The sequence below is a fragment of the Hippopotamus amphibius genome, chromosome 1 (genome assembly GCF_030028045.1).
Source record: "Hippopotamus amphibius kiboko isolate mHipAmp2 chromosome 1, mHipAmp2.hap2, whole genome shotgun sequence".
Classification (NCBI taxonomy): Eukaryota; Metazoa; Chordata; class Mammalia; order Artiodactyla; family Hippopotamidae; genus Hippopotamus; species Hippopotamus amphibius.
The window spans coordinates 194850893-194874334 of NC_080186.1; the positions used below are offsets into that span (position 1 = coordinate 194850893).

Genomic DNA, 23442 nt, shown 5'->3' on the forward strand with positions numbered 1-23442 from the left:
TTTGGAATGCCACAGTTTTCATTTCTCTGGATAATTATGTTCCTTTTGCCTTCACCTACTATCATGCCCTCTCTTAATATGATTCTCTCAATTTACTCATGCTTTTTAGTTGTCGAAAATACACGAAGCTCTTTTCTCTTTCAAGCAAGTTAATCCTAGCCTAGAGCTACTATTTTCCTTGTTTCTTTAAAGTTTGCTAATATTTTTTAAATAGTATAAAATAAATTATTGCTTTTAGTTAAAAGCAAAAGTAGAGTTTGCTGAGAACAAAAACAAATGAACTATCTAGTTTCAAGACCCCTTAAAAGCCACTAACATGTTAACATTTTGTTTATTCAAAAATATTGAGCACCTACTACATGACAGGCACGATTTTAGGCTCACATGAATACATATATTTCTGCTAAAAAATAATTTAATAAAAATTAGTTCTAAATTTTCATTTTATTTCATGGGCTCTTTTAGAGTAGACCACAATCAAAGGACAATCATTTAATTTTTTTCCCTTTCCTACCACTTACTCATTTAAGATGACTCTGGACTAGAACTTTCTCACTTTTTAGGCCATCCATATGAAAACATTGATATGAAGATATTGTTAAATATATCATTGGAGGGGAAGAGTTTGATTTCATAAGTTATATTTGTCTCTCTTTAAATACAAAACTAAAGTTTTTGATGAAGATAATTTTTTACATTAATAATAGAATTTTGTTTTGTTTCCTTTCATCAGTGATGGCATATTCAAGTTATTTATATAATAGAGAGTACAGAACAAGGAATAATCACAATTTAATAGATACTTAGAGAAACAGCACAAAATCAGTATATGTTTACTTGTAGTATAGGTCCCTAATCAGAAGTTAACATTGTAGATGAAGTTACATATTATTAAACATTTATCTACTAGCAAAATATATGCTCTGAGTCAGCCTCTGGCTACTTCTGAAAAATAATTAAACATTCAGGGTTATCTATTCATAGCTCTCTAAGCAAATACCAAGCAGTGCCTTTATTTCTGCTATAATATGCCCTAATTATTACCATACAGGCTTAGTGATTAGGAGCACTGAGCGGAGATGTGAATATAGTATATTAAAAATATCAATGTAATATAGGTTTTAACTTATTTCATTTTGAACCTGGTTTGATGTACACAAGGATGAGATTATAGCTTTTTAATATAATCTATTATAGGTTTTTAGTAAAGTAAAATTAATATGGCTTTTTAAGGTAATGTCAACATTTACGAGAAAACCAACCAAAGCAAACCACTGAGAACACTAAAAAAAAATTGTGACTTAATGGAAGGTAAATTATCTTATTTAAAATGCTTCTAACAGTGCATTAAGCCAATGGAAATAAATTAGGGCTATGTTATTATAGAATAATTACATAATCTTAGTAATGAGATTAGCTTGAAGAAACTAGCTAATAGAACACTGGATTTTAAGACATTCATGTGGTTGCTTTGGTGAGAGTATTCCGCAGTTTGGAAAAGAAAAGGTATATTTAGGTGTTTTTATGACAAAGCTTAGAAAACTGTCATTTTTCTTTTGTAATTCATTACCTTAGAATTGAGAGCTTTGAGTTCTTGGTGTCCCTCCTTATATCTCTCTCCGCTGCTCGCTCTGCCTGCTGTGTGTCCGAGCCTCCACCCTCCCCTCCCTTCCCTCCCGTCCTCCTTCCTGCCTCTTAAAAGGAGACTTTTCTCCCTCAGTGTAAGAGCTGAAAATCATTCCATTTCATTTAAGGCATCACGTATCCATGAAATGTTTTTTAAAATCTGATATTAGTAAAGTAGAGGTGAATGTTTAACTCAAATTAAATCTAAGGAATTTTTTCTTACCTCACTAAGATGTTGGTATAATTACCATATGTTGGTGGTTTATGATTTCTTTAGCAGAAATATTAATTTCTCGACTAAGGAATAGTGTGAGAGATTAATTACTGGATCCATTAATAGTAATTTAGTGAGAAGTCTTAAGACGTGCATTGATACAGTTAAGTTTGGAAAACACATTATTTTAAAACTGTAATAGAATGTATTCAACAAATGTTATTTGTAAATCTTCATCCATTTCTTGGAAAAATGCTAAACCTTAAGTGATAGGTTAATCAGAATTGTATTATTAAAAGCTGAAAACAGAAGTTTATATGTGACTTTTTTGCATTGTTCTTGGGAACCCATTCTTTTATTACCTACTTCTGTCTTGTAAAATAAGTACCCTTATTTTCTTGTTGGGAGAAAAATGCGATTTATATTTGAACATGGTGTGTAGACAGGTCTCACTAGAAGGATGAATAAGTGATCACTGTCGTTTCAAAACCGATACAGCTCAGATATCCAACGCTTTGATTCACTGACTACCGTGTATACACCCTTTTGGTCAGTCTTGGTGGTATTTGAAATATTATCTTTTTTTCATTGTGAAGCGAATATCAAAACTGCTCATCTCTTTTGGTGGCCTTTTAGGTCACTGGGTCAGTTGCTGTGACCCTATGCACTCCTCGTTCTTATCACCCTCACTTTAAAACTTTTTTGGTGTGCCCTCCTGTTTGTGGATTGGGACATTTCAGCTTGCAGTTGTTTTGCTAGCCTGTGAAAACTGGGCATTGGGAAACTAGTTTGTTGTACTCTGAGGTCTTTTTATTACTGACTCTTATTTTAATTTTTTATGTTAACCAAGGGCTATGGGTGATATGCCCTCCTTTTCTACTGTCTATAGAAGGCATTTCTATGCTTCAGTGTCCAGATGGAATGTTAACCCTCTCGTAAAGCTTCCCCTGACGTTCTCAGCTAGAAGAAGTGGATCTCTCATTTCAATACCCAGTGAAATCTCTCTATTCGTATCTTATGGCTTTTTCACTTTCTGCTATCATTGTTTATGCTAGACCAGTGCTTCCAAAAGGAATGAGGCATGAATGGTTGTAAAAAATTTTTTTCTTAGAATTTGAAATTCCTTTAGTACTTTCAGGGATGTAGTTGTTGCACTATAATGACTTCAGATTTCTTCTTTTCCATTGTGGAAATGTTGGTTTTGGTCAAGCTAATGATATTGCCCAAAAAACAACCAACCAAACTAACTAACAAAAAAACTGAGGTGAGAAACGTGGTCTTTCAGCAGAGATTAGAGTTCTGGAGAGATCACTGATAAAACAAATCAGCTTCTCTGGGAAGCATGAGATCTGAGAGAGACTTCAACTATGTCCCAAGGAAGGGACTAGGGAGGATTAGCAAACATGTTTGGGCTGGAGCTTGGAGAGTGGGCCAGTGACAATAGGAGCAGAGACTGGTCTAAAGATGTTTTCTAGCTATTGGTGAAAAAGTTTCTTCCTTTTTGATCCATAGGCAGTTTAGGTCTTCTCTAATTAGTTCTATTCAGAGTTAAGACTTTTAGAAAAAACTTGTGATTTATTTTTTTCCTGAATCGCCTTGATAGAGATGAGAGCAATTCCTGTGGGACTGGGAAGGTCAAGCCCCTGTGGTAAGTCCATTCAGAAGGTTAAGAAGATCCACCACTGCAACAATTACCTCAAGAAGCAGGTGGTGGGAACTGGGAGCATTTCTCATACTAGAAAGTGGAACTCAGTAAAAGCCTAGGTGGGGTGTTGAATGGAAATCTCTTGGTCTTCTTTAGGTCAGATGATTCAGAGTATTTTTATTTTTAATACTCACAAGGAGAACTCCTTGATGGTGGAATATGAAATAGTAATCCCCGGGAAGAGGAAGGAAATGAGAAATCCAGGCAAATTGCTTCTGAAGGCCTGCCAGTCTTTTTTTTCTTTTTCATAATATATTTTATTGATTTATTTAAATCTTCATAAAAAATTTTTATTTTATATTGGACTGTAGTTGATTTAGTGTTGTGTTAGTTTCAGGTGTACAGCAAAGTGACTCAGTTATACATATACATGTATCTATTCTTTTTCAAATTCTTTTCCCATTTAGGTTTTACAGAATATTGAGCAGAGTTGCCTGTGCTACACAGTAGGTCCTTGTTTGTTATCTATTTTAAATATAGTAGTGTGTATATGTCAATCCCAAATTCTCAATTTATACCCCCCCCCCCACCTTTCCCCTTTGGTAACCATAAGTTTATTTTCTAAATCTGTGAGTCTGTTTCTGTTTGTAAATAAGTTCATTTGTATCATATTTTTAGGTTCCACGTATAAGCAGTATCATATACTTGTCTTTATCTTATTTCACTTAGTATGATGATCTCCATGTCCATCTATCTTGCTGCAAACAGCATTATTTCATTTTTTTTTATGGCTGAGTAATATTCCATTGTATATATGTACCACATCTTTACCCATTCCTCTGTTGATGGACATTTAGGTTGCTTCCATGTCTTGGCTATTGTAAATAGTACTGCAATGAACACTGGGGTGCATGTATCTTTTCAAATTATGGTTTTCTCTGAATAGATGCCCAGGAGTGGGATTGTTGGATCATATTGTAGTTCTATTTTTAGTTTTTTAAAGGAAGCTCCATACTGTTCTCCATAGTGGTTGTACCAATTTACATTCCCACCAACAGTGTAGGAGGGTTCCTTTTTCTCCAGTCCCTCTCCAGCGTTTATTGTTTGTAGACTTTTTGATGATGGCCATTCTGACTGGTGTGAGGTGATATCTTATTGTACTTTTGATTTACATTTCTCTAATAATTAGTGATATTGAGCATCTTTTCATGTGCCTCTTGGCCATCTGTGTCTTTTCTTTGGAGAAATGTGTATTTAGATCTTCTGCACATTTTTTGATTGGGTTGGCTGTTTTTTTGATATTGAACTGCATGAGCTATTTATAAATTTTGGAGACTAATCCCTAGTCGGTTGCATTGTTTGCAAATATTTTCTCCCATTCTTTGGGTTGTCTTTTCATTTTGTTTATGGTTTCCTTTGCTGTGCAAAAGGTTTTGAGTTTAACTAGGTCCCATTTGTTTATTTTTGTTTTTATTTCCATTACTCTAGGAGATGGATTGAAAAAAATATTGTTCCTGCCAGTCTTTGAGGCCAGTACTTGACTTTCTCAAGGCTGCCCATGATAGAATAGGACCTTTATACTCTGGGCAAAAGGACAGTTTTAAAACAAGTCATTGCTTGTTTAACAATTGTGTTACCTGCACTTAATTTTTAAAGCCTACCTTATATGTCTAATCATTACCGAGGGAATCAGGCCAAGGTATTTTGGGAAAAAGTTGGGTTAGAGTATGAAAGTATGGGAAAAGGGGATTCTGGGCTTCACTGTTTGGAAGATAATATTTAACAATGTATGAAATTCCCCAAAGTTAAAGTAAGACTCAAGGGGAAATAATTGGGGTTACTTTGACGTAAGGGAACATTTTCTTTTTTAGTAATTAACATTTAAATGTCCTGTGTTACATTTGTTAAGTAGGATGATTTCCCTTATAAACCTACAGGATCTGGGCCATTTCACATCCTCTCAAAGAGAAGTGTGAAATGGACAGATACATCCTCCAAGGGGATTCTGAACTGAGTTACTGGGGTTGCAACCCTCATGAACTGAGTATGGATGAATTCTTTAGAATGCTTGGCCTAATTTGGGGGATCTTTTTTTTTTTTTAATTTAAATAAAAATTATAACACTGTGTTTTGGGGTTTATGATGTATTTAGATGTAAACTATATTACAACAATAATATAAAGACTGGGAGTATAAATAGAATTACATTGTTCAAGGTTCTTATAGTTTGCATGAAATGGTGTGATATTGTCTAAGTAGACATTGATATGTAAATCTTTAATCCATTTTGAGATGATTTTTCTGTATGGTGTACAATAAAAGACCAGTTTTCCCAATACCTTTCTCCATTGTATATTCTTGCCTCTTTTGTCATAAGTTAATCGACCGTATACTTGTGGTATTTATTTCTGGGCTCTCTATTCTGTTCCTTTGCTATAAATTTGACATTTAATGTGTAAATTTAAGGTGTATAGCATGTTACTTTGATACTTTTATACACTGTAATGTGATTGCCATTGTAGCAATACTTATCACATTATATACTTAGTGCAATATTATTATCTATATTATAATGTGTTAGATTTCTATTGCTTATTTAATCCCCATTACCCTTAAGTTTGTACCCTTAAATTATCAGTATTACCCCTCCCATGCCCCCCACCACCTGGTAGCTACCATTTTACTTTGTTTTTCAAAGGTTTGATTTTTTTTAGATTCCACATATAAGTGATATCGTACAGTATTTGTCATTCTCTGACTTATCTCACTTAGCATAATGTGCTCAAGGTCCACCCATGTTGTCTACAATGGCAGGATATCCTCCTCTCTCATGGCTGGAAAATATTCCATTACGTATATGCATTACATCTTTTTTTATTCATTCATCTGTTGATGGACATTTAGGTTGTTTCCATTTTTTTGTCATCATATTGTGGATACTGCTTCAATAAACATGGGAGTGCATATATCTTGTCACAACTGTACTTTTATTTCCTTTCAGTATATAGCCAAAATTGCTTGATCCTGTGATAGATGACTTTTAATTTTTTGAGGAACCTCCATATTGTTTATAGTGGTTGGACAAATTTACATTCCTACCACCAGTTTACAAGGGTTCTGTTTTCACCACATCCTTGCCAGCACCTGTTCTCTTGTCTGCTTGATGATGGCCATTCTACAGGTGTGAGGTGATACCTCATTGTGGTTTTGATTTACATTTCCCAGATGATTAGTGATGTTGAGCATCTTTTCATGTGCTTCTTGGCCATTTTGATGTCCTCTTTGGAAAAATGTCTATTTAGTTCTTCTGCCCATTTTGAATTGGATTGTGTGTTTATTATTAAGTTGTATGAGTTCTTTATATTTTGGATATTAACTCCTTATCCAATAATGGTTTGCAAAAATTTTTCCCACTCCTGTAGGCTGTCTTTTCATTGTTACTTTTTTTTCTGTGCAGAAGATTTTGAGTTTGATGTAATGCCATTTGTTGATTTTTGCTTTTGCTTTTTGAGCTTTTGGCATTACGTCTAAAAAAAATCATTGCCAAGACCAAGAGCTTCTTCCCTACATTTTCTTCCCTACACTTTCCTCTGTGGTATCAGTTCTCATGTTAAAGTCTTTATTCCATTTTGAGTTAGATTTTGTGAATAGTGTGAGATAGAAGTCCAATTTCATTATTTGTATGTTTTTGTTGTTGTTGTTGTTTTTCCAGTACCATTTGTTGAAAAGATTATCCTTTCCCCATTGGGTGTTCTTTGCTTCTTTGTCAAATATTAGTTGACCGTGTATGCCATGATTTAATTCTGGGCTCTCTATTCTGTTCCATTGCTCTATGTGTCTACTTGTGTGCCAGTACCATACTGTTTTTTTATTACTATATCTTTGTAGTGTAGTTTGAAATCAGGAAGTGTGATGGCTCTGTCTTTGTTATTCTTTCTCAGGATAGCTTTGGCTATTTAGGGTCTTCTGTAGTTTCACACAAATTTTAGAATTATTTGTTCTATTTCTGTGAACAATATCTTTGGTGTTTTGATGGGGATTGCACTGAATCTATAGGTGGTTTTGGTTAGTATGGCCATTTTAACAATATTAATTCTTCTGATCCATGGGCAAAAGATGAAAAATATGGAATGCCTCACAAATTTGCATGTCACCCTTGAGCAGGGGCCATGCTGTTCCTTGGGTATTGTTCCAGCTTTAGTATATGTGGTGCAGAAACGAGCTCTGGGGATCTTTAGCAGGGTCAGACTTCTGATGGCATGCCCAGCAACAAAGGTCCTAAAACTCAGGGCTATCATTAGTCCATAAATAACCTTTACCTGAATTTGACAAAATCTATGGACAAAGCCCAATGTCAAGATGCATGGTTCTACATGTGGAATGTAAGCTAGATCTTACCTTTACGTATCCATTTTGCCAGGTAGTTTTGTAGAGTGGGCAACCAACAAAACTTAATGTATAATCTTTGCTAATTCTATTTTTATTTAATTCCAGGCCATATAGAAGAGATTGGCAACATAGTTTCACAGAATAGGATACAGACACTCTCTTTTTGGCTTTTCCCCTTGTTTAAAACTCATGCCTGGTTTGCAAAAAGATAAATAATTCATAGGAAAGTTATATCCTTTGTTGTAATCTTCACATCTTCAAAAGCAATATATTGTAAATAAGCTGTTATGAGCCAGGACAAGCAGAAGCTTTAAGACAGAAGTATTTAGGCTCTTGTACATTACTTATGTATAAATTTCATAATAATTATCATGTTGAATTGGAATTGTATGTATATTTTTCTGCTTACTCCCAAAACACTCTCCTTAAGGTAAGGAGAATGCATTTCACATTTGAGTTCCAATCACAGAGCACAGTGCCTGGCACATAGTTGGCACTGAATGAATGCATGATAGTCCTTATTTTTCACTATCTTACTTTCTTCAGGAATTCTAAAGGGAAGGATCTGAGGTACAAATTTTGAAATCACAACATGTAGATTCATTCTAATAAAACAAACATAGAAGAGTTTCCTGTACTCCTTCACTTCTTTTTAAGACTACTATACTTGTGTAGCATAATTTATATTTGTAAAGACTATACCTTACATTACTATTTATTATAACTAAGTAAAAATTTCAACACCAAGGCTCTTTTACTTTACTTTATGTTTCCTATAATTCTTGGACTTTGAGAAAATTGTGTCAAATCTCTGTGTCAGTCACTACTGAGTGGCTACTTAATGACTCTAAGCTCAGAATTATATTTCTTTATGTTAGAAATATATGAGAATATATTTTCACTTGCAATTATGTTACATTTGTTCAACTTCTACACAAATGCAACATACAATTATTGTTTTTGTTGTACAAGTATTCACTGAATACCTACTGGTAACTTTGCTGTGTGATAAAAAACATAATAACTTGGAAAATTATAGCTTGGCTTTGAAATAGAAAAATGGATTTGAAATTGCCTAGAATAGGATTAAACTGGAAGAAACAACAGACTGTATGCAAAATATAATTGTATTCAGCCCATGATTTAACACACCTTGCAGCCAGTGTTGTAGTTAATTGTTATGTAATGCATGTGGTACTTATTTGTTTACTTTTTGATCTCATTAAAAATATTCCTGTGTGAAGGACAGTATAGAATTTGTAAACTACAGTATAGGAAAGGACACTTTAAAATATTTAAACTTGATCTTATTCTATCCCAGAAGCACCATGATCTCAAGGCAATGAATAGTTATCCCATAAAATAAAACTCTCTCCTCTTCTATCCAGGTTTAGTGCCTACACTAGGAAGACAATGTTTATAGCCTTACCATTGGAAGTTGCCATGTTTAAATCCTTTTCATTTGCTGGAAACCTTCATTGTTGTTGGTAAGGAATCAAGTAGAAAATTGGAGGCTTGGATATGAAACTCTTTTTGGTGACTGTTTAGCATAAGTGAACATTTTTGTTTTGGGACTGAAATAAACTCCCTATGTCTATTTTTAAGAAATGCTTATTGTGTAAATATGTCATTCATGATTCTTCAAACATGAGCTTTGCAAAATGAGCTTGGAAATGGTCTATATTTAAATCTAAAAGGAACTCATGACAAAATGATACTAACTATAGTGCTTACAATGTTTTGTGTCATTTAGAGAGAAAAATATAAAGCTGTCCTGACTTCCTCTGGTAATTAGTGCCTCTTTTATGGTAGCATAAAATGCTCTAATGGTAATGTTGTAAGAAGTCATTTGGTTTTATCAACTGCTGAAATTACTTTGGATGTTGTTACTAAAAATAGCGGGATATGTAGGTGTGTCAGGACCCAGGCTGCAGCAGCTTGGCACACACCTGCCTAAACCCAGCATTCTTCTGAGGTTCAGATTAAACGCTTGATTTTGTAGTTGTCCCCTACACTGAAGGAAGGTCATTGGCTGATATTCCTTCAGTTTCTTTTATGGAGGTGACAAAAGGAGAGTGTCTGAAAGAACAGAGGTCAGGGTGGAAGAATGAGAGAGGAAACAAGAATTAGGAAGAGACTTGAATTTTTTAACTTGTTTATTTTATTTACCATTATTTTTTACCCTTCTAACAAAGATTAATCTGGCAAGTTCTCTACATTGGATGGTTGAATTCATCCTTTGAAGCTTTTTTACAAGCAAGAGAATTTTTCAACGATACTTCTATATAATTGTGAATCAGATCAATGCCAGAGAAGAGGAAAAAACAAAGCAAGATAAAAGACAGGAAGAGATAAAGAAAAATGAGAGTGAAAGCCTTCTTCAAGCTTCTGTATTTTTAGAGATGGTGAGAGACTCTGCTCTTTTTCAATTCAGTGAATCACTTAACTGCTTGTTTTTTCTTTTTTCTTTCTTTTTTGCTATCACTGTTCATTCTTCTCTCTTTGCTCATTCCTGCCTTCTCATTTCCCTTTCCAAAATTTCATCTTTACGAAGCCCTCCTGTTACAGTTTAAAGTTATTGTAATACTGACTGCTAGAAGCTTTCCATTTATTCTAATTTGCATTGGGTGGGTTAGAGTTAATGAGCCTGTGAACACCAAACCTTTCTAATTCTGGGTGTGGCACCCCTCTGCCAAGGAAAGGGGCTTCCTGAAGTCCTTGTCTGAGAGCCAATATTGGAGTGAGGTTAGATATCCTTGGGTCACATAATCATGGCCAGTTAGCTAATCGGTTTCTGGGAACACATTACGTTTTAAAGCTTTGCCAATAATCCCATGATTGTTCAGCTGGTGACAGGTGGAGAAAGTAGTCCTGATTTTGGAATAAAGGCCTGAGATTGCTTGCAATTAGTAGTCATGAGAGTAGGTTCATGGGACTATGAATGGGTTTAAATGGATAACGTAGTTTATTCATTTAGTGATTACAGTTCTAATCGTTTACCTGACCAGTTTCACTTTCTGGGCAGACAGGATGACCACACTCACAAGCCTAATTTGGAGTCTGTGTGGGACCATGGGTCTGCAAGAGGAACCAATGTGTCACGTCTAGTCTGTGGCAGTTATAAGTTAGTGTGTTTCTCCCTCTCTTGAATCTCTCTCTTGCCCTGCCTTGGCAATCCTAGAAACCATGGAAGGCAGGCATCAGGAAATAGGAATATCTCTGTTCAGCTGCATTGAATTTTTCATAAATGAGAAATAAATTTTTATAGTACTAAGTTCCTGATATTCCAGGATTTGTTACTACAGAACTTACCCAATCATGACAGCTACATTTAGTACAGTATCTTAGCAATACTGTCCATTAAATGATATTTATTTTATTATGATAGTATTCTATGGGCCTATTGGGAGATGAAAGACAATTATTCTTCCTTCATTGATAATGACCTTTATTAAAATGAAATTAAGATATATTATGCAAATATGATGCAATATACATTAGATATTTATTACATTTTTTGATTCACTGTGGGTATGGTTTAGGATAAGAGCAATGGAATCATTTTCACTTAGGTATACTGTCTTTTTATTTGTGCAATCTCATATAAACACTAATATCTTTAATTTTCAGAGCTATGACCTAAATAGTTAAGAAAATAGACTTTTAGAAGATAAGGAGGAAAAGTGGAAAAAAGTAAGAAATATAAGAAAGAATAAAGAAAAAAATTGTCTGTGGAGTTATTTTATAATATTTCCCTCAATAGACTACAAAATAATACTTGTGTATGTTTTTAAGACTAATAAATGGGGAGCCAAAAATCACTGAAATCACTGAATATAGTAAATGACTAAAATAATAAGGAAGCTGAGTAGTGAATAAAGCACTTCTAAGTGTCAAAGTTATGGCCATCAATCATGCTTTGACTACCTGTATTGCTGGAAGTTTGGGGAGAAGATTCAAGAAAAATGACTACACACAAATAGGTTCTATAATTAAAGAGATTATTTGTCACTTTAAATCAGACTTTTTAATAGCTTTATCAACTTTTACTATCATATCCTAGGATAAGAATAGTAACTGAAGATAGGTGCTTTTAGTGTGGCTAAGAACTGCCAGATATCCACAAAGGGATACTGGATATCTGGAAGAGATTCCCAGTGGTCCCAAAACAAAATCTGTTCTTTTGTCTGTCCCAATCCAACTTTTTCTGATTCGGTCTCTCCCTCTATTCAGTATTTTCACATTCTTCTGTGTCGTCATTTATAAAATATAGCTATTAATTAAATGTGTCCTATATCTCTGGGGAAGTTTTTGGTAGAAGGGAAATTGATAAACTGATTTGAAAACACTTTAAAAAAACAATGTTCATATACCTATATATAACGATACTGGGTGTTGAAATAGTTATTTTTGGAATATGTTTTAAAATGGAACAGTAAAATAAAGTTGCAATCTAAATTTTCTCACATAAGAGATAGTTTTTCTCAACATGAGTTTTTCAGTCGTATTTAATTTTGAAACTGGCCTATTTGAACACCCAGAGCAGAAACCCTCCTCACCCAGAAGTCAAAGAAGGGCATAATGTCAGATTTTAAACTACTTTTTTTCCATGTAGGACAGCAAACTATTACTTCCCTGTACTGGTGTTTTCTTTTTCCCCCAAGCTCTTTATTGGAAAATAATTGCTTTACACTCTTGTACCAGCTTTTGGGGTACACCAAAGTGAATCAGCTGTATTTATACAACTATCCCCATATCCCCTCCCTCCAGCGACTCCCTCCTGCTGTCCTTGTCCTGGCCCTCTAAGGCATCACCCATCATTGAGTTGATCTCCTTTTGTTATACAGCAACTTCCCACTAGCTAGCTATTTTACAGTTGGTAGTGTATATATGTCTATGCTATTAATTAAATGCTTTTAATTAGAGACTAGGTTGGTCAATGGGATAATCCCACCCAAATGATATACAACGAGTAAGATTTATAGACATCAGGTATTACCGTGTGCAGAGTAATACCAAGGTGGGTGTCACACGACCTTTTCCTTGTGCATAGATCACATATTCATTAGTTTACAGACATCATGATAGTAATCTAATTTGGGACAAATGGAATAGATTTCATGCCAGGTTTGTGTTTGGGAAGCCACAGGCCTGGTGCAATGCTGCTTTCAGGGGGTGCTATAGGGAAAACTGACCCAGCTTGAGGAGAAGGGGATATCTTTCTCACCTTGTAATTCTCCCCTTCAATAGCCACAAGGCTCGTAAATATGAGGAAAAGAATTATCAAGGATTACATAGTAAGGCTAGTCTTTCCCCTGTTGCAAATACTACTACCATGATTATAATACTGCTACTACTCTTAAATACTTATTTTAAAAAAGATTTATATGGATAATTTTATATGTATAAAGATTATGTGGGTTATAATATTGTTATTTTAAATATGAGAAAAATTAAGCTTGGAGAGGTGATTTACTCAAAGTTATACTTTTAGGGTTAAGACAGAAGCATTCTGACTTATGAATTCACATTCTTGGTAAATTAAAAAGACAAGGCTATTAGCAGTTTAAACTTGTTATTTAAAGCTTCTTTTATTTCACCAAATATTATATAGTTGTTTCATAACACTGTCCCTGATATAAACTAGATACTAGAAACTACCATGCATTACCTCCAGGTAAATAGTACACCCATTTTTCCATTCAGGTTGTACCACAACTCAGGATTTATATTTCGGTTGGTGATGCTTTTAATACATGAAATGTTTTCTAACTGGAAGCTACAATTTTATAATTTTAACAGGCATAGTCAATCATATGAGTAATTATCATAGATGTCACTCATTATTTATATCACATTAGATAAGGATATGTATTTTACTTTATGTTCCAACACCAAGAAAAACTGGATGAATTAACTCTATAGGGAGTCAATAGTTTATTTAGAATTGATAGAGAATAATGTGTTGCTTTTCTCTACTAGGTGAAAGTTCAAAATTATTATTTAAATGCACTCATTTGTAAATTAAGGTTAATTAACTGCATTCATTAAAGCTATACTTATCTACACTGATTCTGACTTGATTATGAATATTATGATTGAGTTATAGTTATGTAAATGCCATCGAAACTTATTGTCATGTGTTACTTACATCATAACCTCCTAATTATGGTAAGTTACTCAAAATATATTGTCTTGTAAAAATATGATATCATGTCTAGTATATGTGGATATTTTTATATACATATATAGTCTATGACTAGTAATGTCTCTAATAACAACCAAATAACTAATAATATCCCCCAAGAGAATGATGAGTTCTTGAGTTTAATGGTGGTTGTAAGTGTTCTCTGCATGAAGTTATATAAAATAATACACGACTATATGTACCATCTATTTAGTCTATGGTCTGTACCAGGTTCAGTGGCAAGCACCTTACTTGCACTGTCTTTTTATCTTTTCAAGAGCTCCACGAAGCCAAATAATTTTTAATGAGGATTTCTATGGGCAAGTTCCATTCTAGACACTGGGGAAGCAGCGCTGGACCAAGAGACATCTCTGCCCTAGTAGAGCTCATGTTCTAGTTGAGGCAAAGGAGACAAAATAAGTAAAATATATAAATGAAACAAAATTATAATATTTGATTTAAACAGGTGAAAGTAGGGAATTAGGATAGGAAATGTCCTGGAGACGAGACATAATTTTAGGAAAGGTTCAGGGAAATTCTTACGAAGAGGTAACGCATGACTGAAGACCTGGAGAAAATCAGAATGAAAGCCAAATACTTATATGTCAAAGAGCTTTCCCAGCATTAGAGAGAAAACGCAGAGCTCCTAAAGGGGACTTTGCCAGCTGAGATGGAGCCCAATGAGTGGGAGAGTGTGTGAGATGAGGTTAGAGAGGTAACTTGCTCCAAATCACATGACACAGGTGATAAACCAGCAAAGCAAGGACTTCAACTATAGGAGATAAATGATAGGCAATCAATGTTACATTAATGAATAAATGGATGGATGGGTGAATGAACAGATAAATGATAGATAACTAGACAAACTGATTAATAAATAGATACCCAGTTTTCTTTATTATTCCTTTAAGAACCTTGTTCAGTCCAGTTTGCTTTAAAGCAATGGATGCTTATTAAAGGAGAAAGAAACTGAGTAACTAATCATGTATATGGCTGCCCAAAATTACACAAACTGTTAGCATAAGAGTTAGATATAGAATTGAATGCACTAGAGAACCTCTAGAATCATCAGAAGAAAGGATAAGAAATGTCCTTGAATATGGTCCTTCCAAAACAAGAAAAAACATTTTGCAGAACACTCACATTATACTCTAACCACCACAGCCTATTTTAAAGCACATTTAGGGTTAATATTTATATTCTGGCAGCCACTTACTGTAGATCTGATCCCTTCTTATGTTCAGGAACCTTTGAATCTTTGCCTTGGTAAAGAACTATGTCAGCCTCTGTAACAGCCTGTTTTGTGCTGGTACTGCTCACACTTTATTGATGGAGAAGTCAAACAGAGCAATGAACAGCAAGAAGCAAGACAGAGGTGAAAACAGGACAAGCTTAGTGGTTGGGAAGGTCTGGCCAAGTGGATGAGAGAGATGGCAATCCGCTCTTCAATTATGAAAAAAAAGGGGGGGTTATTATAATAAACTCGGTTGAGCAGTTATTTTAGTAGTTATTTTAATACCCTGAAAGAACTAGTATGCTAACTTTTTTCCAAGGGTAAATACTTTACAGAGAGAATTTGCTGATTAGATCTTCTGAAATGTAAAGTTTCTTTAGTTTTCATGATGCCAGTTTCTTGATTTGTCAGTGACTTTCAGCTAGAGACCTCCAGGAACATCAGAAGTGAACAAATCAGGTACTCATCTCATCAAGGGAGAGCATACACCATGGCGGAACGTGGAGTTTCTCATAAGAGAGTGTTAGAAAGAATCTGCAATGGGATTTAAATTTTGGTTTGGTGGTTTGGGGGAGGGTCTACGGAGGAGATGGCTCTCTGGAATGAATGCTGTCACAAAGCAGGGGCAGTGCTATGACTAGGTAAAGAAGTAGCATGTACTTGTTTAGTGTCCAAACAAGGAGAGTGTTTTCTTGTGGGTGGTGGAGCTACTGTGTTGTTTGTTCTTAGACAAAATTATGAAGTGGCCTTGCTGTTTTTCATTAGATTGTGTCTCATAGTAACCTTGTTTGAAATTGGTATATTGTGAAATTGTTTATCGAATGGGAGAATGAATGGCCTAGATGTGATTGTCAGACCAGCTTCTGAATGTCAGGGGCTTCTCTCTCTCTTTTTCACACATTTCTCAGAACTTTTTAAGTAAGGAAAATTAGTCTACATATTGCAGACATATATAATTTTGATAAGTTATGTAAATTATATGCAAAATCTAAAAACATCCCACTCCATGAATATACAGAAGGAATAAAGGTTATTCAGCATAGTATTAAATTATTTACTACAATCCTAAACAATTTTTAACTTTGAATATATCATTTTCAGAAACTTATTTCTTCTAATGGCCAAAAAATAATTTCTAGTAATAAAAACTCCTCCACACCCTGGAAATATATGCCATAAGAGTCTGTTCACAAACTAGCAAATTTGGTAAAATCCATATTTACATATATATATTTAAAGACCCAACAGAATATACTTTTTAGTGAATGTACTAGTTATTAATAATATGAAATATTCTGTACAATATAAAATGCATTTGATTATTGATGTCATTTGATTCATATTCTTTGCAGCTCAGTATCTTTAGAGATTTAAATGACTAAGAATTTTTCTACATCTTTTTATCAGAGACAATATTTTTCTCAGTTTTCCTTACTTCTTCTCCTAAACCTATCTTTTGCCACATTAACTTTTTAAAAATAGACTTTACTTTTTGGAACAGCTTTAGGTTTTCAGAAACACTGAGAAAATAGTAAATAGAATTCCTATTTACCCCACATCCAGTTTCCCCTATTAATATCTTACATTAGTATGGTACACTTGTTACAATTAATGATCAAATATAATTCTTTTCTTTTTTCATAACTTATCCCTCCACTACCCCCTTTCCCCTTTGGTAACCATGAGTTTGTTTTCTATGTCTGTGAGTCTATTTCTGTTTCATAAATAAGTTCACTTGTGTGTTATTTTAGATTCCACATATAAGTGATATCATGTGGTATCTGTCTTTCTCTTTCTGACTTACTCAGTATGATAATCTCTGGGTCTATCCATTGCTGCAAATGGCATTATTTCATTCTTTTATAAGTCTGAGTAATATTCCATTGGATATATGTACCATATCTTTATTCATTCATCTGTCGATGGACATTTAGGTTGCTTCCACGTCTTGGCTATTGTAAATAGTGTTGCAATGAACGTTGGGGTGCATGTACCTTTTTGAATTATAGTTTTGTCCAGATATCTGCCCAGGAGTGGGAATGCTGGATCATATGGTAATTCTGTTTTTGGTTTTCTGAGGAATCTCCATACTGTTTTCCACAGTGGCTATACTAATTTACATTCCCACCAACAGTATAAGAGGGTTCACTCTTCTCCACACCCTCTTCAGCATTTGTTATTTGTGGACTTTTTAATGATAGCCATTCTGACCGGTGTGAGGTGGTACTTCATTGCAGTTTTGATTTGTATTTCTTTAACAACTAGCAGTGTTGAACATCTTTTCATGTGCCTATTTGCCATCTGTATGTCTTCTTTGGAGAAATGTCTGTTTAGGTCTTCTGCCCATTTTTTGATTGGGTTGTTTGTTTTTTTGTTATTGAGTTGTATGAGCTGTTTTCAAATATAATCATTATTAAAGTTGCAGTTTATTCATGTTTCCTTATTTTTCTACCCAGTGTCCTTCATCTACTGCAGGATCCCATCTAGGATATGATTTTACATTTAGTCATGTCTCCTTAGGCACCTCTTGCCTGTGACATTTTCTCTGATTTTTATTTTTTTGGATGGGCTTGACAGCTTTGAGAGCACTTGTCAGGTATTTTGGATGATGCTGATCTGTTGGAATTGTCTAACGTCTTCCTCTTGAGTAGACTGGGCTTGGGCTTTAGGGAGGAATATCACAGAGGTAAATTGACATAATCATATCATACTATATATGTACTATTAACATGATTTATCGTTGGTGATGTTGATCTTAATCATCTCTCTAAGGTAGTATTTGTCGTTTCTCCACTGCAAAGTTATTCCCAGCCAACCTTTTTATACTCTATATTTCAGTCTTTGGAAGAAAAGACACTATGCACAGCCCAGTCTTAGGAAATGGGTTTATGCTTTCCCTCCTGAGGGCACAGTATCTATATAAATTATTTGGAAATCTTTTGCAAGGAAGATTTGTCTCTTCTCCTACTCTTCTTTAATTATTCAACCATTCTTTTATATCAGTATGAATTCATGACTATTTTATACTTAGTATTTAATCTAATACTACTTTATTGGTTTTCTTGATTAAATTGTTTCAGCTTTGGCCATTGGGAGATTTCAGCTGGCTTCTTTGATTCTTTAACTTATGCCCATCAATGTGTGTATATTTACTTACACGTGTGTGTGGTTTTTTTTGTACATCCTTATTTTATGGCAATACAAGATGCTCCAGGTTCAGCTTGTACACCTATCCAGCTTTATAATCAGTCATTTTCCCAAAAAAATCTCTGGTTCCCTGTATTGGAGAAAGATATTAGAAATCAAGGTCTGGGTGCTGGGTGTGCTCATTGCTACCGGATTATCATTCCTTCTAGACCCTCTCAGCTGAAACAGCAAGAAAATATGTCTGTATAGCAACCCATGCACATGAACACATCCATAAATGGTTGTATATCTATCCATCATTATCCATATAAGGTACATGAGTTCATATTGATGTCTTCAACACAAGTTTATTACCACATCAATCACTCTAGGCTGTTTCTTTTGCTTATTGTAAATACCCACTCCAACACTGAGAAATCTTGCTCCTGTTATCCACAATTTATTTAATTTCTCAGTTCCAGTACACATGCATAGCAGTATTAAAGTTTTAAACTCATACTCCCACAGGACAAAACTTTATGAATTAGTGTACAGTGTTCATGTTCAGTTCCTTTTGCCTTTAGTCTTACAGAAGCCACTCATATAAAGTTACTGAGGTCAGTACCAACCACCTTCAGTAATGCTGTTTAATACGTTTGTAATATGGATACTTTTGTCACAATCTGTATTCCATTTTGAGATCCTTTGTTTTAACTGATGTTTTTTGAACTTGCATACATTAAGTTTTGGCTTTTAGGTTGTAACATTCTAAGAATTTTGACAAATGCAGAATATCATGTATCCACCATTACAGTATCACATAGCATAGTTTCATCGCCTGAAAAATAATCACCTATTCAGCCCTTCCTTCATGCCCCCAAATTCCTGGAAAACTCTGAACATTTTATCATTTCTATATTTGTTCGTTTTCAGAATGTCATGTAATTGGAATCACATGATATATAGCCTTTTCAGACTGACGTCTTTCACTTCAAACTATGCATTTAAGATGCCTCCATGTCCTTTCATGCCTTGATAGCTCATTTCTTTTTATCCCTGAATAGTACTCATCATATGGATGTACCACAGTTTGTCCATTTGCCTATTGAAGCATATCTTGGTTGCCTCCAGTCATGACAATAATGAACAGGGTTGCTATAAGCCATCCTGTGCAGGTTTTTGTGTAGACCTAGGTTTTCAAGTGAATATCTAGGAGAGTGACTGTTGGATTATTGGTAAGATAGAGTTTAAAGTTCTAAGAAATGGAGTGGCTGTGGCAGTTTGCATTCCCAACATCAGTGAATGAGAATCCCTTTTTCTCTACATGCTTGCCAGAATTTGGTATTCTCAATTTAAAAAATTTTTATCCATTCTAATAGGTGTGTAGTGTTGACTCGTTGTTTTAATTTGCAGTTACATAAGGATGAATTATGTCAAACATTTGTCATATGCTTATTTCTCATCCATATGTCTTCTTTGATGAGGTATTTGTTAAGGTCTCTTAAGTTTTTAGCTGTGTTGTTTTCTTATATTTGAGTTCCAAGAGTTGTTCGTGTATTATGGATAGAAGTTCTTTTCAGATACATGTTTTCCAAATATTTTCTCCTAGTCTATGGCTTGTTTTTCTCTTAAAAGTATCTTTTGCAAAGTAGAAGATTCTTTTATAAAGTTCAGTTTCTCAATTTTTTTCTTTTATGGATTATGCTTTTGGTGTTGCTCACATCATCTTTTTTTTAAATTAAGATATAATTGACATATAATAGCTTCAGGTGTACAACATAATAATTTTATATTCATACATATTGTGAAGCAATTGCCACAGTAAGTCTAGTTAACATCCATCATCATACATAGTTACAAAATTATTTCCTATGATTAGAACTTTAGAGATCTATTCTCTTAGCAACTTTCAAGTATGTATGCAAAACGGTACTATTAACTGTAGTCAACTGTAGTCATCATGTTGTATGTTACATCCCCAGGACATTTATTTTATAATTGGAAGTTTGTATATTTGTCTTCCTCAGTCTGACACTTCAGATATAAGCTCGATCTGACTTATTTCAGAAATAAGTCAGACTGAGGAAGACAAATATACAAACTTCCAAGTCATTTCATGTTGTTACAGAATGGCAAGATTTCATTTTTTCTTTTGCCTGAACCCATTTTGTGTGCGTGTGTGTGCGTAATACCCAGTGGGCATGGATTCACTGGGGCCATAAATTACTATAACAATTTATCTCAAGGATAATTAAAATTTTAACTCAAGTTGAAATCTCAATTAACAAAAAATTTTATGACAAAATTTGAGTCTTACTCTCCCTTTAAGATTATAAGTCTTTAGTCATTTCAGTTTTAATTTTAGGTTTTTGAGTTAGTTTTAGGTTTTTTGATATTTGCATGAGAAAATTAGGGAGTGTGAAGAGTCATGCAGTGATATTTACAAATTCTTCCTGGCATGACTAGTATATTCTTTTTCTCTCCCACTGTCCCAGAGGTGACTTGACATCCTTCCTAGAACAGACCCCCCTCCTGGCACCTGTTTCTATCCAAACCCTTTAATCAGTGCTCAGCTCTGGGAATTCTTTATAAGGTCCCATCTAGAATAGTCTCAACAGTGCCACATGATTGTTTCTTTCAACCACGTGGAGAGTATTAATTGGGCAATGTTCATGGAGAACGTGAAGTGAAATCTGTGTGGCAGAAATAAGAAAAAATATTCAGAGCTGCTCTGTATCTGTTTCCACTTGGTGCCAGGTTTTTGCAGCTACTCATAAAGATTCTTCTTTGTCAGTGTGTAGATTGTCAAAAGATCTACTTCCAAATAGCATAAATAAAACAGTGAAAGTGTTTCTGCATTGGTCTGACCTGTTGTTAGTATATAACAACTAACTTCCATACTGATGCCTAAAGACGAAGGCTCTCAAGTGTCTCACCCATTAATTGGAAGCCATTTATTGTGAGTACTCCCCAGCCATTTGACTTGCTATTGCTGCCATGGTTCAAAAGTGAATGGTTTTTAATATCTAGAACATTAATTTGAGTCAAATTACATATGCAGCAATATTTGTGCAGAAGGTAAGAATATAATTTAGGTCATAATGGAACACACTGAATGTCAAAGCTGGTCAACATTATCCTTTGAAACACGGGTACTTATTTCTATTTTTGAAATATTAGCAAGTTAAAAGATTTTTAGCAGTGTTTCCTTTTTCATATGATATGAATGGAGATGCTGTTAGAACTGAAAACTTTTTTGTTGTTGGTAGTGCTGCCACTGTTTGGTAAAGAATGAACTTTGAAATTTTATATGGAGCCATTGATAAAATACACTTATAGAAAGATTCTAATTTTTGTATGTCAGAGTAATAGAAATACATAGTAATATGTCAGTATTTCTAGTATTTCTAGAAAATACAGTATTTCTATTTAAGTGACTTTAGGAGCTCCTTAATATGAGTACTTTATAAATTTTTCTTGATAAGAAACATACTTTAGAATAAATATATCACTTATTTATGAACATGTATATAGCAAAAAAAAATTCACTTATTTGAGGTCAGTTACCTATCTGGATCTCCAAAGGCATTTTGTGGCCACTGTGTATAGTTGTCACACAGCTCTGGGAGGCAGCAATTGTGTATAGTTTAATGATAGTTTTCTAACAAATGGAAGTAGTGTCAACTACAAATGGGCACTTGCCATCTACCTCTACAGGATTAAATCCATGTGCTGCTGCAGCTGCTGACTTTCAACTCCCCTTAAAAGAAGTTCAGATGCAGAGCAGAAATTAGGCGCTCTGTGCTCTGGGAAAAACTGGCAGAGCAGGCCTTCAGATAGATATTTTCAGGAGCCGATTTTATGAGCCCAATTCTTGTATCTCCTCATATCTAGAAAAGCATTAAAATCCTTCATGGTGACATCTGCTCCTCATGACTAGTAGAAACCTTCTGCAAAAAATATGTGCTTGATTGCATGTATTCCTCCTTCACCAAAACCACATATATACTGCCCTTCCCTCTGCCTCTTTGGAGTAGTTTCTCAGAGCTATCTGAAATGCTGTTTCCCAGGCTGCAGTCCTCATTTTGCCCCCAATAAAACTTAACTCACCACTCTCACATTATGCGTTTTTTTAAGTCGACAGTAGAATGACTTGATGAAGAGGCAGGTATTATTTCAGTTTACCTGGACGCACTGGGTTAGTTTTTTTTACTTAAAAAATTCTCTTATTAGTTGGATTCCTTTCATGGTATTTATATTCTTAACATACATTAGTTTTCGAACTTGTCATTACTAATAAGCTGAAAGCTTTGAGAGTATTGTCTTGTCTGCTTGTTCATTACCTGAAACTTTGGGCAAATCAACTTGATTATTATAATAACATAAAATATTGGCTAAACTTGAGTCAAAATTAAAATTGATAGGGCAGAGAAAGGAAGATATAAGAGTAGCTAAATCCTGTGTGTTTTCTAAAGCTACCTTCTTATTCCCTTTCCTACAGGGAGTCCCACAGAGGGGAGTGAGCTAACTCTTAACAGTCACCAGCCAATTTTCACTCCTTGGAAGGAAGCAGAGGAAGATGTTTTTCACCACAGCAAGCTGTGTGACTTGACTATAGCCTGCCCCACTCTGTGGACTAGAAAGACCTCCCTCATTTAATGCATCAGGTAACTCAGGCCAGTGGTTCCTGGCACAGGCATTCCTGTGATAATGAGCTCCCCTTTTCTGGTAGCTTTTCTCTGTTTTTTTTTTTTTTAAACAAAGTCTGTGGTTTTACATACTTATTTGTATTCAGATTACCTTAGTAGTCAAAATCTTCAGTATATGTGAGTCTTCCTACAGTGTCTGGAAAGGATATTTTTGGATCAGAAATAAATAGGGACTTTCCCACCACCAGGACTTTTCTTTGTGCGGGGAAAGTTTGTTTTCAATTCAATTCCAGCAACTCTATGTGTTGCACTGTATACTCACATTCTATCCAGGCCAGAGTGCTTTCTGATACAGAACACTGCAGCAGATGG

The 23442-nt window shown here is 34.6% G+C and overlaps 1 non-coding gene across 1 annotated transcript; it reads right to left on the reverse strand.

The window, feature by feature from the left end:
• Nucleotides 1-7604: 7604 nt before the first annotated feature.
• Nucleotides 7605-7710, reverse strand: LOC130842898 (U6 spliceosomal RNA). The gene has a single exon (XR_009050629.1). It is a non-coding gene; the product is annotated as a U6 spliceosomal RNA (small nuclear RNA).
• Between the last annotated feature and the right edge of the window lie 15732 nt (nt 7711-23442).